The sequence below is a fragment of the Diadema antillarum genome, unplaced genomic scaffold (assembly GCF_040938485.1).
Source record: "Diadema antillarum isolate AM-2024a unplaced genomic scaffold, OU_Dant_1.0 seq00000217_RagTag, whole genome shotgun sequence".
Lineage (NCBI taxonomy): Eukaryota > Metazoa > Echinodermata > Echinoidea > Diadematoida > Diadematidae > Diadema > Diadema antillarum.
Window position 1 is genome coordinate 1,865,715 of NW_027271272.1, and position 6,034 is coordinate 1,871,748.

Below are 6,034 nucleotides of genomic sequence, written 5' to 3' on the forward strand. Positions count from 1 at the left end.
TTCAAAAAGTAGATATCTGAGGAATCTTCTATGTGACCCAATTCAAGATATCAAGGACACTATTGGGTCTTGGGTTAACATTTTACTGACTTCATTACGTCGCAAATAGTACTGAGTAATCGGGAAAGATTACTAACCGAGTGACGTCATAGTCATTTGACTGCCTCTAGCCGTTTCGAGGTGTCCAATTGACGATTACTTGGCACTCAGTTCCTCTTACATAATTTTATCACTCGTGCAAAATCAAAGGAAACATATTTGAATGTATGAAATGTAAAGATTGTATTTGTATTATATGATTTATAATATAAGTTTATAATCATTATACAGTGTAAAACCAGAACTGCAATAATGAAAGACGGAAACTGCAAATATACGTTGTAGAATTAAAAAAAAAAATCACGACGCCATTCATACAAATTACGCTTGTGGTCTAAGAATGTGACGGCACAAGGGCTAAGGTTTGTTCACATGAACTGATTGTGCATACATATTTTGAGTACTCGTATATATATTTTAATTATAATATGAATAAAAATATTATGTGGAAAAGTGTTTTACCGCGACCTTTCTTGTTTGAACATAATAGGAGTAGGTCTTTTTATGAAACTGACATTGCATGAACTGCATATTAGATATGTATATATATATATATACATATGAGAGAGAGAGAGAGAGAGATAGATAGACATGAATATACATGATTATATAATACATACATATTCTTTTTCTCTATCATCAATCTTTATACTTGGAGTGCCTCTTGCTTTGGCAGCTTGTTCACACGATGAAGCCAGTTTTGTTGAATTTTGATCATACAAATATGAGATGCATCACTACACACGTATTATATACATATTTATAGGAACATCTTTTAGAAATTCCTTTTCCTCCACTTTGTCAATTATCTCTGCTTTACTAAAATATAGTCATTATAAGATCTTATGTAAACTACGTTGCAATGCTTTTTAAGGGACTTCAAATCTTTAAAAATCTTTAAAAATCTTTTTTTTTTCTCTTCAAAATAATGAAACATACACTACGCTTTATGATAAATCACATACAGTATATCGATACACGCAAGCACATACACACACAGATAGTACAAGATCATTCTTTTTATAATCTAGGATTCAACATCTCATGAAAATCATCACAGCTTTATTGACAGAGGAAGGATTCTCTTTGCAGACTGGTGATCGTGTGTTAATTTGTTTGTGATAAAGACAGGGTAACAGTAAACTAGAGAATCAAAACTACTTTGATTACAACCTTCAATTTTGTAGTACACTGCTCGTGTACTGTATGTACATGCACAAAGGTGAAGCAGTTAAAGGGGATGGCTAGTGTAACTGATCAGTGGGAATCAGTGGGAATGCTAGGGGATGATTTTTCCAGCCCTTGTGGGATTCATTTAAGAGTACATTATACTATATATTTATTGCTGTGTGAAAATTATTTGCCTCAGAATGGTCTCATATTCAAGTAACGTGCAGTTTAATGGTTCCAGGTTAGCATGCCTGTACGGTGACGGGACGATCGTTAAATGGCCGAGTGGGGAACCTACAAACACAACCAAAAACACTCAACAATCCAACAAACACAAAGAATAGCAAATCACCAGGAGGAATATGCTTTTAATCATGGATGGATTGTATTTTGATTCACTCTTCAAAAATGACAGCATATCAGTGATAGCACATGCATAAAAGCTGATGATTATACATTATGATTCATACTGAATTCTTAAATTCCATTACTATTTGAGTCACACACAATATAAAAATAAAGAATCATATTTGATGTATTTAAAACAAAACATCTTTGCAATGAATGTGGTGGAAGACAGCTCATTATACATGCAAGACAATTATGTTACATACGTTGGGATTAAATACACTTTAGCTATGAAGTGTTCAATTACATTTCTTTGGTAGCTTTTTTTAACTTTACCATATTTCTTTTCTTTCATTCAGCAGCATCTTAGTAAACTATTCCTTACTTTTAATGTCTCATCAAGTTTATAGGCACTAAAAGATCACATAATTTGATAAATCTGACACTAACTTCAAGATACTGTGCCACTGCTTTTTTGTTAATCAACATGATAAACACAACACTGACAACAGCATGACAAAGTGTTACATAACAATGGATACAAATCAATGTATCTGAACTTTTCATATATGACGAGTTTTAATGCAAAAGCAGAGAAAGCGCCACTTTCAAAGTTTTCAAAAGTAAGATCATCATCAAATCATGAAAAGTGAAATCATTTCAATAATACTGTACTTGTCACATACAAGAAATATTTTTGAACATATAACTATTAAAAATTATCACGTTTGAACTACAATGTATTTTCCTGTTTTTCAGGAGATTCAATCTTAGATATCTGAAGTTGATAAAAAACTGATTTGTCAATGATTTTATATAAACTATTCATACACACAGATATACATTGTATATAAATTCATATGATAAGGATTTGAATGTATCTGCATACTAGCACCTGCTGCTATGTAAAGTTACATTTTTGGTAAAAGAAGTCTGAAAATGACACACAATAAACGATTTAGTCGTATCATGGAACTACTTTTTGGGCATTAAAATGTAAGAGTGATAGACATGTTATCGATTGGTTTGTGCCCTCAAATGTTGATTAAAAAAACCCCAACTAATTCAGGAAAAAAGTTCCCACAATGTCTACTCTAAATATCCATATTCCTCATTTTTTCTCCTTTACAAAAAAAAAGAAGCATAGGAAAAAAAATCATTATTGTCTAAAGCAATCATGAAACCATTATCAGTCATGAACTAAGGCTAACAACAAAACTAACTACAACTGGACATTTTTTCAGGCCTGTTTGGTGTTTAAAACCATCTATTGTATCATATTAGCAACTATACAGACACAAAGATCATAGACAACATTTTGTTAACACATACACCCTCAAATCGCATAATAGACATTCAATTTACAAGGATAGGGAGGCGATGTGTAAAATCTTGATATTGCCAGCAGATAATCAGTGTCCATTTCTGATTAAAATGCCTGTGAAGTTACTACTATGTGAAGTATAAGAATGGGGTTGGAAGACAAGCATACAGACACACTATCTAGTGACACCTGTGTATTAGAATAATCTTAGGGAGACTGACACAAAGGTCTTTATAGACATGTGGTCTTAAACAAACAGGTTCATTGACTGTGTAAATTGCTCTAGAGGGAAACAAATTCAGTGATCTTAATGAACAACTGGTCTTCAAAAACGGCCGGTCTCAAAGGCAAAGTTTTGATTGTACCACAGCACTAAAGAAAGTACACCCACAAAAAAAAAAAAGAAGTTCAGAAGGATGTTTCAGAAAATTAAACCCAGGCCAGTTAGTGCTTTGTGTCACGACTTGTTGGATTTGATAAATCCATGAACTGCGATTGTAGGAAGCAAAGATTAGCAAGATAAACATTGTGTCTTTTCACACCACAATGGCAGCAGATATAGGGTGCTCTCTGAACTCCTATAAGTATGAGGTAAGCTAATTCACACGATGAATATGACATACTTCTCCAAATTGAGCACATGGTGCAATTATATTCATTATAATTACTATCATCTCTTGCATGTGGTACATAGCATACAAACATTCTATCATCTTCATTTATAGATTCGCTGATCACTTCTAGTGTATGCACTTAGATGTATCAAACATTTTGACAATTATCTACTGCAAAGCTGACAATGAGTTGAACGCTAGAATCATTGAATAAACTGGCAAAACATTCACGAGTATACTTTAAATCTAGTTCATTGGGTATGCAAATTTCAGCTGTACCTCGTGTACACCAATAGACACTCAATAGTGACCACCTAAAAGAACATGTATGCAAGGTACACCTATAACCAGAATACACTTGTTTTAGTTTGTGGACTACATTCAAGCCTTGAATTTGATTAAAGTTACCTTTGTGCATTAGGGCTCAAAAAGTTTGGTGAACTATTGCGAGTTGTTTTGAGTCCTAAGTACGAGTTGCTTCAAACTTTGCACGATTTTAACTGCAGCATTACACTGTGAGGACATAGGCCATGCACAATGGCAGTTGAGACACTGGTTTGCTAGTCTCTACCTACAGATTAAATACATTCTTAAGCGTAGGTGACCTTCCTGATTACTAAACAGATCAGCTGGGAATCTGCCAGAACCAAAGATAATGGTAAAACCCAATACACATTTCCTAATTCATAATTCACGCGCACACAAGAAGGAAAGGAGTGCATTGTTTGATTTCTGGCATTGACAGATTATCCCTTTAAACCCTATCACTTCCATTAAAAAAAAAAAATGTATATATCTATGTCTATGTCCCGTTTGGGACCTGGGCCTAAGAAGGGTTAAAGAGAAAGTCCACTCAAGAATAGATTTGTTGAAGAGAAGCAGAAAAATGTAGGGAACAGGATAGTGAAAGTTTGTTCAAATATTGTTTGAAAATAACAAAGTAATAATATTTCGAAAGTGTGACCAATGCAGCAGAAGTTGAATGCTGGAGAAGAGCTCAATTGGCATTTACCCTTTTCATTGCAAATCCCATAACATTTTTTTTTCTTCATGACAGAATATAATCACATACATTAAAGTGTTTATGTTTTTGTTTGTTTGTTTGTTTGTTTTTGCAAGCAGGGTTTGGACAGGAAACTATTCACAATGATTGTGGTACAGATGGATGTGTGATTGACAAATCTATACGATGGGACAATTCAATTTTGTATCTTATAAAAATATTACAGAGCACATGATGGTGAGCCTGTGCATGACATCACAGATGTGCCATCTCTGTTTGATTGACCAAAACTTCAAAAAATCATAACTTTCATAGTTTTGATCGGAATTAGCTCAATATTTGATTGACTGTTCCCTTGATTTTTCTGCTTTTATTCACACAAACTAACTTTCAGGGTGGATTTCCCCTTCAACTCTCCAATCAATGGCTAGTAAAAATCAACACTCAAGAAATATCTAACTTTCTTTACAGGCAGTATTTCTCTCAGCATTACCTCATACCAACATTCAAAGTTTAACTTTTCAGCTTGGGCAGTAAGTAAAGCCAGTCAGCATGGTATACATTTGTAATCAAATCCTGCTAACATACAACTCTTTCAAGAGCTAAATATTGCAATGAGTTGATAACCAAGTAAACATTTCTGATCATGAATAGATAATCAAAACCTACACTTGTAACAACATTACATGGCAGGGGGGGGGGGGGGGGAGGGGGTGGGGGGGGGGGGGGGGACCCACAAGCACCAGGAAATCAGCACCACATCATAGACTAATACTGCCTGCTGGTTTCATATTGAATGGACTTGCTCTTACGTCTCGGACTTATCTATGACTGTGTTTAGTTCTACTATCTATCAGTTGATAGTAAAGTGATGAAAAAGTTCGCAGTAAACTTTATGCTTTGACCCCAACAAGTGACAACTTTGATTCGATCCTATTAAAGCATATCTCGAACTATTGCAACACATTGAGTAATTTCAGATGTTTCAGTCGACCCTTTATTTCTATTTTTTGAAATTTAATTCACACAGCTGCCTGGTCATGACATTTCTTGTAAAGTTCATAAAATTCTCAACATTTGACCTCGCACCCTGACCTTTGAACTTCCACCTCTTGATTCACAAAATTTCACATTTCATGCTATTGATCATGCTAAAAAACACAAGGAGTTACACTGGGTTCAAATTTACAAAGAACGAACACAGACTGACTGATCGTCATAAAAATATGTCTCCAGCATTGCCGAGATGCCAGGGCTAAAAATCACAGACCTGAAAAATGTCACATACTAATTACAAAGGCATCCACACAAAAATCTTTGATTGCATGGCCATAATTGCGCCTCTTTATCTAAGGCAAGATCATATATCTGAATCGTACTTTTAAACTTTTTGATGAAGACCATTCTTGCACCATATCGTTCAGCTGACAGCTTAGTCTTTGCATATCTTTAGTAAAATTGTTTATACAACAATCT